Raw genomic sequence first — 10,827 nt, forward strand, 5'->3', positions numbered from 1 at the left:
CCTAGCTGCAATTCAGCTAAAAACAAAAAATGTTTTCTGGTTCTTTGTTTGTTTTAAATTCATTCCTTTTTTTTTTCTTTTTTTTTTTTTCTTTTTTTTTTTTTTTTTTCCCCTTTCTTCTTCTCAGAAGCCTGGCTGCTTTCTTCTAAGAAGCTTCCCATTTCCTGGCCCCCTTGTCCGACATGTGGATCCTCCATCCAACAGCACCATTTGCTCACTCCTCATTCCCACATAATTTCCTCCCATCCTCCCCTTTGCTCTTGCACAGAGGCTTAATTTATATGTACTTAATTAAGGTGGCTGACGGCTGGGCCAGCCTGCAGCCAGCATCACCCCCTGCAAGGCAGCCTCTGGACTGGCAGCAGGTGTTTTCCACCCTTCTTGTTTTTTCACATCACCCAAAGGATGGTGGACACGGACATGGACATGACCTGTTTGCTTTGTAGTGGTTTACAGTATTTAATTCCTCAGTGGCTGGAATTTGCTTCCTACACAGAAGCTAAAACTGAGAAGATGAACTCCCTACAGCCACAGTCCCCAAGTGGATGTTGGGGGCAACTGCTCTTGTAAGCCCTGAAGTCCCCAGCTCCCTGCTTCATTGCCAGCTAATCCTGGAAGAAGATGAGCAGATCCTAGTACTCCCACTGCTCCAAGCCCACAGAGACATTTCTGGCCAGAGGCAGACACAAGACCCCTGCTGGTGCTGAGATGTTTGGTTACAACACCAAGGCCCCCCCATGCCAGCACCCTCACTCTCCTGCCCAGTCCCTGGGCATGGATGCTCTCCACAAGAACAACCCCAAAGGGAAGCCCTCAAAAGCCACTTCTGCAGGTGCCATCCATGGGTGACCAAAACCCCTACATCAGGGACAGCCTGATCCTGATGGCTTTCTCTTCCAGAGCTCCATGAGGGGTTTATTTGACAACGAAGACGTGCGATAAGGGCACTCCAGACTGAATTTCTCACAATCTGGGCTGTTAAAGCTTTTCTACACCTTATGATTTTGGCATGCATTTGACCATGAACCTGGAAACCATGACGTGCAGTCCCTTTTTAGTTAGAGAAGCTCAGTCCCAATAGCAAATGGAGTCCAGAAGTTTACCCCATCCTAATAATGAAACATCCTACGTGCATGGCAGATGCACTGTGTCCATCCCCAACCCCAGCCACGTCTCCCAGTTCAGCAGGAATCTCCTCGGGCTGTGGGATTTTTCCTGACATCTCTCAGGCTTACTGGCACTAGTGACATAGGGGTGTCACCTACAGATGCTCCTGGGGCTGCGCAGAAATACGGCTGTGCTCAGGGTAAGGGATGCCCAGGACACAGGAGAGACAGCAATGCTTAGTCCAAAGACAGAGGGACACAGGTAAAGGGGCAGAAACAGGGAGAGCAGCAGCAAGGCAGCCTGTGGTGGTGCCACTGCCCTGCCTCCAGCTGCATCCCCAGCTGGCTGCAGATGACCCTGTGTTATCAGGCATTCTGCAGTCAGGCGGTGCCGGGCAGTTTATGGCACCGGAGGGTTTGCTCTTACACTACGATGCTAACATTTTGAACAGTCAGGGACTCGCCACAATAAAATAAAGCTGAGCACTCCAGTCCTGCTTAACAAGCCAGCTAATGCACTACTGAAATCAATGGCACATTTGAACACTAAGAGTTGCCCTGGAGGTTTTTAAAGCATCCTGCCTGTGTTTTTCGTTTTGGGAGCGCAAGTGCTCCTTCCAGGAGGTCACCGTCTGTGGGAAAGGCAGCTGGACCAAAGTGCAAAGGAAAGGCCACAAATTGTTTGGTTACACATGCCAGAAAACAGCTGCCAGTGAGTCGCTTCATCCTTCCCTGCCTCAGTTTCTTCAGCTTACAGCCAGCCAGCCAGAAAACCAGGACTGGTCATCTGCAGTGCTTGAGCCCTCTGTGACTCCTGGGTGAATGGAAATGCAGTATTAAAGGTTACAGAGAATTATTCTAAAGTGGGCTCAAGGGATGTTTGTTTACACAATGCAAAACAATAGCTATAACATACATCATCAATGTTTAAGCAAGAGCATCTGTCACAACCTAGATGCGGACTTCTAAGAGAGGAAAGAAAGAGAAAACGGAAAATGCACAATCACAGACAGAAAAGGACAATGGAGAAATAATGACAAATCAAATATAGCAACTTTTCTCTCTCTCAAATGACATTTCCCATCAGCTAGCTTATGTCAAAGGGAAAAAAAAAAAAAAAAAATCTCCCGTGACTTTTATCTATTAGATTTTGCTCTGAATGCCTGCCACGCTCTGGAGCTGTGGCTGCAGGAAGGCCCAGCTCTGCCACTCTCAGCTAATAGGTTTGATTGTTCTCTCTGAAATTATACTCACAGATACTGACCTGCAAGTCAGCCTGACACTCAGCCTTGCAGCGGGAAGGAAGGCCCCCAAGCAGGGAGGCACGTGAGTGACTGGTGCAGCCTGGCTGCCTGTAGCTGAGCTCCGCTGCTGCATCTCCACTTGCAGAAGTTAAGTTGTCGACGGTGAGATAAGTCATTGCAATCCACAAAGTGCTGGTGTTTAGTACACAGTATTTATATTTTATGAATGTTAACAAGCAAGAAGCCCTGCACAACTGAGCAGTTACGAGCTCAGAAGGCTTTGTGAGATATTTTCTCTAAGGGCTCATTAATGTGGTCTTTTAATGGAGTACTTGCATATCTGAATCTTTAACTGTAGCTATAAATAGGGTTTATAAGCACTTGACAGTGTGTGGCAAAGCTGTGTTAGCAGTGCTTGCTTTTTGTTTTTTTGCAAGTTGCACTGGCAAAGGATATTTAAGACGTGGAATTTAAATGTTTGCTAAAATGCAAACACATATACATCCTAATGATGCTGCACTCTGAATACCGTTTTCACTGGGTGTAGTGCATTTGGCATGTTCCCTCAATTAACCGAGCATCACAACACCACAACAAAACAGCTAGCATTCCCATGCTATTCAAGGGAAAATTAGGGCATAAGGAGGTCAAGCTACAGCCCAAATGTTCCACAGCAAGTCAATAGCAGAGCAGGGGTGGGAACCAACAAGCTCTAATTACCTGCCCTAATCATTAAACCGTAGAGACACAGTCTGCTTGTATTTTCCCTGGTGCTGAAGCAGTCATGTCCAGTGTGTAAACCTTCTCACTTTGCACTGAGCAGTGCAGCTGATGGCTGGATTTTCCCTTCAACCCCAGGTTCCCCTCACCCTGTGAGATGTCCACGCTGTGCTGACCAGGCGGCTTTTTTCCCCCTCTTGATGATCTGTGGCAACATTTTCAGCTCACCAGCCAACAGGACGCAACCTTAAATAAACTTTTGCCAGCCCCAGCAAGGAACCAGCAGCTTCATGTACTACATAGGAGTGCTGTTTAATGAAATAGTAAAAGCTGCAGGAGGAGCACAGCCTTTCATAAATCACCGTATTGTACCATCCACCAGATTGCAGTTTCTATGTGCTGCAGAACATGTGACAGCTCTCTCATTGCCTGCCCCTGGGGGTACCCACGGACACCCCAGCAGCGCTTTGGTGCCCCGTGAAGACATCACTGCACGTCAAGAGTGACAAATCTGACAGGCTCATTGACCAGACGCCAGTGACTTGCAGCTACTACCACAGCCTAAGGAGTCTGTGAGGTGTAAATAGACCTTTCTTGAGTCTTCTTTTTTTTTTTTTTTTTTTTTTTTTTTTTAAGGGACCTCTGAATTATTTCATTTTTTCCCTGTTTAAAGGCACCCTGGAAGGTTCGATGGCCTCAGGAGAGAAACACAGAGACGCATGGCAACCTTCCTCTGACTTTCCACTGTACTTTGCCTACACAGTAGATGGATTGGCATACCTCTCCAGTAACACAACGGGGACTGTGGCCCAGGTGTGTCCTATAGGCTATCTGCCTATATAGAGCACATCTGCCCAGCCAGATGTACGTGCATTTGCTGGAGCAGGGGTCCTGAGCACATTGACAAGGCCCCTTTAAGATGACTGCAGGGAATGTGTTGTCCTCTCTGGCTGATATCTATTATAGGTCATTATTTGGATTTTACGCTAGTAATTCTGAGTGCTTCCATTTTTGGTTCGTCTCTGATGTGACTGCAATCGAGTTTTCCGCATGCATACATCCTGAATTTATTTTAACTGTGCTCAATGTTTGGAAGGTAAGTGAGGATGCTATTAGCTACCAGTCTGCGTCTATGAATGATCACTTATTACTTTCTCAGTGGTTTGGTTCAGACGTGTGAAAGAATATGTTAGCCTGTAATGAGACTATCATGGGCTGAGTCGTTTGAGGGAGCCTGTTGTCAAATGGTTACTTTTATCTAGAAGGGGAAAGAAAAAATCAACCAGAATAATTTATAGCTTTAAAATGCTGATTTTTTTGTGAGCATGTATTAGATGTTTTAACACCATTAAACTATTGTAAACCAAAACATGATTAAATATTTAAGCAGTATTTTCTCTTTCCTATGCAAGAATAAGTATCTATTTGTCTCGTATCATGATTTTTATGCACTTAATGTTTTTCAGCACTGTGCTGTCCTAGAGCACGAGCGCAGGCTCGCTGTCTCCTGGAGGAGCAGCTCCGAGCAGATCCCCTGAGCAGGAGATCTTGCAGCCACATCCCCCTGTTAGAGCAGAAAAAGCACAGGAAGAGTTTTGCCTCCCTCCTGGACCCACCTACCACAGGCATAAGCACTTTCCTTTGCTCCTTTGTTAATTTGCATTTTCCTCCCACTTCCCCACCACCAACCTCCCTTGCCTTGACCCTCTCCCCATTGCAGCTCTTCTCCCACTGTACACTGCTGGTCTCTTCCTTCTTCTCCCAGAACATTTCCTCCTTTTCTCACTAGCTTTTTTTCACCTTCCTCTTACAGAGCACAACCTCTCTGTCCTTCTGCCCTTTGATGTCGAGTGCTTCCTCCTGCACTCGCGTATCGCCTCTGCAGCTCTTACCTGCAGACCTCCATTTCGGAGGCACTCAGCTCCACGTTTCCTGCTCCGTCTTGGTGCTTCCAAGAAGGTGCTGGTGCGAGCTGAGCACCACAGGGATAAGAGGAGGAGACTGCCCATGGCTGGGTGGCCACATCCAAGTGGCACGTGCCAGGAGAGCACTTTGTTCCTCTGGCCTCTCAACATCCTGGCAGAAGACTGCTCACTGAGAAATGACTTGCTGGGAGATCTTAGCCCAGCTGTGGGTCAGCTCAGCTCTGTCCCCTTGGAACAGATCCTGGGAGCCAGCCCAGGCCCGTGCCTTGACGCTGTTTCATTTCCTAACACAGTGGCAGCCCTTGCCTGGTTTGTGGCCTGCAGGGCATGGGGCAAGCCAGCGGCAGGAGAGCATGGAGCCTGCAAGCAGGGACCAACCCTGCTCCCAGCCCAGCAGCAAAGCCTGAGAATGTGCAGTTTCAGGTCCTTGTATGGGATTTCTGATCCAGGTTTTCAGCTGCTGTTCTTCTTCAAGAGAAGCTGCTCTTCCACCGGGGCTCAGTCAGACACAGGGGCTGCTGGGGCTCCTCACCCTGCTCCTGGGCAACTGGCGCATCCCCTCACTGAGGCCCCCTGCTAATGCTCCTGCTGCCACAGATGTGAGTTTACAGCTGGTCTAACGGGCAAGGTATTTTCAGCTGTAATTTATCTTTTTTTTTTTTTTTTTTTCCCTTCTCATTTCTTGTATTTGGTTTGGAATTTACAGGGGAAAAAGAGTAACGCATAAAAATACGGTTTAATGTTCCCCTTTAAAATTCAAGTTAAAGGGTTATTACCTATTTCTGTACCAGCAGCTCCTACCATAAGCTTTGCTTTTCCTCCCCCCTGCTAATTTAGTTCCGTTACCAAATCCCACGTTCACCTGTGACCCTGAGCAGGTATTATTTCCCTCCTCCCTGCAAACAGGGCACCGGGGTGCACTTGGCATTGCTCACTTCAGATGAGGGGCTCTCCAGGTGCTGGCTGGGAGGTGGGCTGACACCTGTGTCAGCAGCCCCAACCCCTTATTACCCCTGCATATATGTGTCTATGGCAGTGTTTGTTTCTTCTTTTTTTTTTTTTTTTCTTCCCACTTTTATTGGGATCTTACTGGAGTAAGTGCAGTAAAGTTCACAGTAAAAGTGAAATGTTGCTCACAGCAAATTTCATGATTCTTATATTGGGTAGCAGCAGCAGTTTTGTATAAATTCCTAAATAAACAGATCATATCACTGATTTTTAACCTTGGCTGGTCTTTAAAGCTAAGTGTATACTACTTCTGTATCATATCACCAAGTGATGTAAGATATGGAGCTCTCCAGCCTCCTGACATTTTCTGTAGAAAGTCAGTTAGATACAAAAAGGCAAGTGAAGAACCAGGGTGGGAGATATCCTGGGACATACTCATTCAAGTAAAATGGATTAGAACACCACCACACAGCACTGAGATGAAGATATAGCTAAAACGCAAATATGGTCCATCTAAAGCACTGCTAGAGGTAGAAAAATAAATCACCCAGGGGTAAAAAAAGAAAAAATGCCACAAGAATGTATGTGTAAGACATAGCCAGGGGCCAGTTCCTGCTCTCCTTTTTCATATGAGCAGTGCCTTTGACTTCACTGAGCCCAGCAGCCACATCTGGCTGTGCCTGAGCTGAACCGAAACCAGGGCAGTCACGCGGTGCCGCTTCCTCGTTTCGCTCTCGTGGGGAGCAGGCGCTGAGGAGGAGGCTGGGCACCGGGGAAACATCAGCAGCCACTAGGGTGAGAGGCTGGGATTTATCCTCTTTGCTCACACACATCTTACGTGGGGCCCCAGTTTGCCCAGCCAGAAGCAGGAGCAGCAACACAGGGCTGCAGCTGGCCGACCCCGTGCTGCCCACTGTGCTCCACCTCATCCAACGAGGAGCGAAGGGTCTGAGAGAACAGCATGGAGCTGCATCAAGGGAGGTTTGGGCTGGGGGTTGGGAAAAGGTTCTTCACCCAGAGGGTGGTCAGGCACTGGGACAGGCTCCCCAGGGCAGTGGTCACAGCACTGAGCCTGCTGGAGTTCAACAAGCATTTGGACAATGCTCTCAGACACAGGGTCTGGTGTTTGAGGGCTCCTGTGTGGAGTGAGGAGGTGGACCAAATGATCCTTGTGGGTCCCTTCCAACTGGGGATATTTGATAAAGGACCAAGTGGGCTGTTGCAGGGTGTGGAAGCGAGTGGTCACAGCTCTTCCCCAGCCCTTTTCCAGGCAAGCGGTGTCCTGGCAGGCCCTGTACTCCCATGGCTGGACCAGGCACCTCCAGCCCTGGCCCGTGCCCCATCCGTGCTGCCAGGCCTTCCCATACACGCAGCTCAGGGTGAGGGCCATGGCAGCACGGGAGGGTGGGAGGGAGACAGACATCATGGGATGTCACAGGCAAAGCAAATGAAACTGCACCACGTAACACAAGGAAAACATGGAAATTTTCACAAGAAACTTGAAACCAAGAACTAGAAATTAAAAACTACTGTTTGTACAAGTGCCTGCTATTGATCACATCATACAGAGCAGCCGTGAGCGAGGGTTGTGGGGAAACAAAGCATACGCTCAGCACACCATCCATCTCTACTCCCCAAATATAATTATAACAGTATGGGAGACATGAGAAGGCAGTGCACCACCACGCTCTGCAAATAAAAAGCTGGAAATACTTGTGGGTGCGAAAGGAAACTGGTGAGCAGAGGCAATGCAAACATCTTCTTGGGGAGCTGAAAAATGCTCGAGGAATAAAAGCTTAAAAAAAAAAAAAAAAAGAAAGAAAACAACAGAGAACAGAGGAGTACTATTTTTCTTTCTTTAAGGAGAAAAACAACCATTAAAGTATGTATGAAGGAACGCTGCAGGGTTTGCAACTGCCCAATTTTCCTACAGCACGTGGCACCAAATTGTCTTATAATTAAAAGCTGCTATAGTACAGACCACAAAAAAACAATCATGTACTATGCCAGTGGCAAAATTATTGATAGAAAAGGGTCCTACTGAGTTTATTTTGGTCCTGTTACTGTCATCACTGACTTTAAGTAGCAGGATCCACCCCTTAAGGAAAGCCAGAGCATAGTAAGACAGAGGTTTGTTGTTTGTTTTGTTTTTTATTTACACATAGCGTTGTAGGATTTAAAAGCAGAGAGTCAGAATTTAGTAGCTTAAATTTATTTTCTGTGATGAAGATTTGTTTTTTCCTTCTACTGATAAGGGAGAAACCTTATTAATGAGACCTCAGTGGTAGTTACACTGTTACTGCTGCACTGGAAGAGATGTACACATTTTTCCCAAGGAGGGTTTAACTGCTTTGTAGACCCATAAAGATATTTCACAGAGAAAGCTTTATTCAATTGGAGCTCTTAAACCTCCTTTGTGAAATGTTGTGGTATTTCGTGAGATATGTGGCCTTTGCTACGCACGTGATACTGGTAGGTTTCTAGGCATGCAAGTTCAAGAGCTTTATTTTCCAGATATTTTTCAATCAATTAAGCTTGATGGTAATGCTGTATGCACTGTAGAAAGGAAGAAAAATAAAAATAGCGGCTGACTGTCTCCGTCTCCTGCAGAACTAGCCTGATTTGCTGCTGTTGTCTTTGCCTCGCTGCCGGCAGCGCGGCTCCGATGCTGGTTTTGGCGGTTTGCAGGTTTGTGGCCCTGGAATGTTTCTGGTGGGTTTTTGGCTTCCTCAGAAACATTCCTGTGATGTGGGGGATTCCTATCAAAACGATCATCACCCTCACAGCACCAATTGCTTCCCTGCTTTTGCATACAGCCTACTGCTGAGCTACAGAAAACACGGCTCTGTGTCTACAGGGTTCTTCATGGAGGTTTTTTCCTCAATGTTGCATTTCTGCACACTTGTACAGCCAGCCCCTATGGGGGAGCAAACAAAAGGCCTTTTAGAGGCAATCTTTCAGAATGCTCCTATTGTGCCCTTAATTGCATCAAAGTACACGTGGGCTCAGCTCTATGCGGACATAGTTTTAGCTGTAGGTTGATTTTAAGCAAGCCACACATTTTATACCAAAGCAATGCATAAAAGCAAGCACAAGAAAAAAGCTTTAATTTAGTCACATTACTCCAGTAAGTAAGAATGCATAGCAAGCAATAATTGGATGCAAGAAGTTTAGAGCAGATGTTCCCTTTACTTTGATTCTTGAGGCAGTGTAGTTGCAATTTCTTTCTTTGTAGCAGACATAAATGATTCAGTGTTAATAAAAAAAGTTTCAGGCATAGAGTTCTTCCAGAGCACAACCAAGGAATAAAACGCACACTGCAAAATGGGGTGCTGAGCAAGGAGGCACTCTCCTCCCCCACACCAAGAACATTTTGAAAGAGATCGGGGTTTTATCCTCTATATTTATCCTGCTTTATTATTACAGTAACTGATTTATAACACCTAGCAGAAAGTGTTTCTTGTTATTTTGCCCCCGCTCAGGAGGAATTCAGTTGTTTTCCAGAGGGGAGTGGAAACACAGCATGCTGTTAGTGCCGACGGCAGTCACCAGCCTGCCCAGCAAGGTGCTGGCGCTGCCCTCATGGGCACATGGCAATTTCCCAGCTACGATGGTTGCCACATCCAGCCAACCAAAACGGGAGGCTGCAGCAGGCAGGTTTGGGCAGGGGAGGGATCAAGGAGAAGGCAACTGTAGAAAAGGGGCTCCCCCCAATAGCAGCTGCCTTGGTGTCTTCTTCCGCACCTTGAAAATCCCATGGGGGAGGCCCCAGGCTACCCCACTTCGCAGCACTGGGGTCCCCACATGGCCCTTCACATCAACAGAAAACCCCACAACATCTCAGCCTCACAAAATTCCCAGGACGGACAAATGGTGGCCCAGAGAAGACAGGTTTAGGCTGCGCAGCTACAGGGCCACAAGAAGCTGGAGAAACGCAGCCTTACATCCCATGCACCAGAGAAGAGCTCCCTGCCATTTGCTTTCTCTCCTGCCCCCACCCTCACAGCAGCACAGCTATTTTTCTCCCAGTGCACTGCAGCATTACACAAGGGGAGAAAGGAGGAAGATTTATTGCAGAAATGTTTTGCCTCAGCTACCACCAAGGGAGTGCTCTGGGATGAAGCAGATGCAACTTCCCCAAAATTCACATTTTCCCAAAATGTAAACTGTAAAGGAAAAGCTTTTGCTGGAATAACCATTCCCTGATGGCTCCATCATCAGCTGCCCCTCTGCTCGCTCCGCTCACACAGCTTCTCTATCAGCACCCCAGGGACACAGGAGGAGCAGGAAGCGTGAGCTCTCACAAATTAAGTAATGTCACTAATGCACAAAATAGAGATGGCAAGATGCAAGGAGACCACTCACCACTTCCAGATCTGGAGCTAGGCAAGTAGCGTTGCTTTTAGGCAATTGTTCCATTGGGAAGGGCTTAGAAATTACACCCAGAAAACAGAAATTGGAAGCTGATAGAGCTGGATGGACCGCACATTTCAAGCCAGGCCACTCCCAATTAACACAACAGCATGCAACAGGAGGTGGTTGCTCTATGGGACATGAGTTTCTTCTGGCCCTTACCCAAGGGGGCTCAGCATCCAACACTATGTTGTACACTTCGGGACAGGGTGTTTTATGGTTACTTCATAGAGTTTTGGATGATTTTTGAGGAAGTTGACCATGTTTGTTTTTGATCTCTGCACCTATATATGAAGGCAATATGATTTTATGCAGGGACAGTGAGGTCCCACAGAGGGGACAGAGCTACACTGTTTATGGATGCTAGTAGTGGCAATGCTCACAACTGTACATGGGCACACTGTATGCCACAAGCACCAGTACATTTACCTACACCCACATTAAATACAGTGCATCAGTTCACCTCTACCA

The 10,827-nt window shown here is 47.1% G+C and overlaps 1 long non-coding RNA gene across 1 annotated transcript in view; it reads right to left on the reverse strand.

Moving 5' to 3' along the window:
- Window positions 1–10,361, reverse strand: part of LOC116487309 — a 34,873-nt gene extending 24,512 nt beyond the window's left edge. The window contains exon 1 of the long non-coding RNA XR_004253065.1: window positions 10,309–10,361. This is a non-coding gene — a long non-coding RNA (uncharacterized LOC116487309). The remainder of the gene's footprint in view (window positions 1–10,308) is intronic.
- Window positions 10,362–10,827: the final 466 nt, after the last annotated feature.

The sequence above is a fragment of the Aythya fuligula genome, chromosome 3, assembly GCF_009819795.1.
Source record: "Aythya fuligula isolate bAytFul2 chromosome 3, bAytFul2.pri, whole genome shotgun sequence".
NCBI classification, from domain to species: domain Eukaryota; kingdom Metazoa; phylum Chordata; class Aves; order Anseriformes; family Anatidae; genus Aythya; species Aythya fuligula.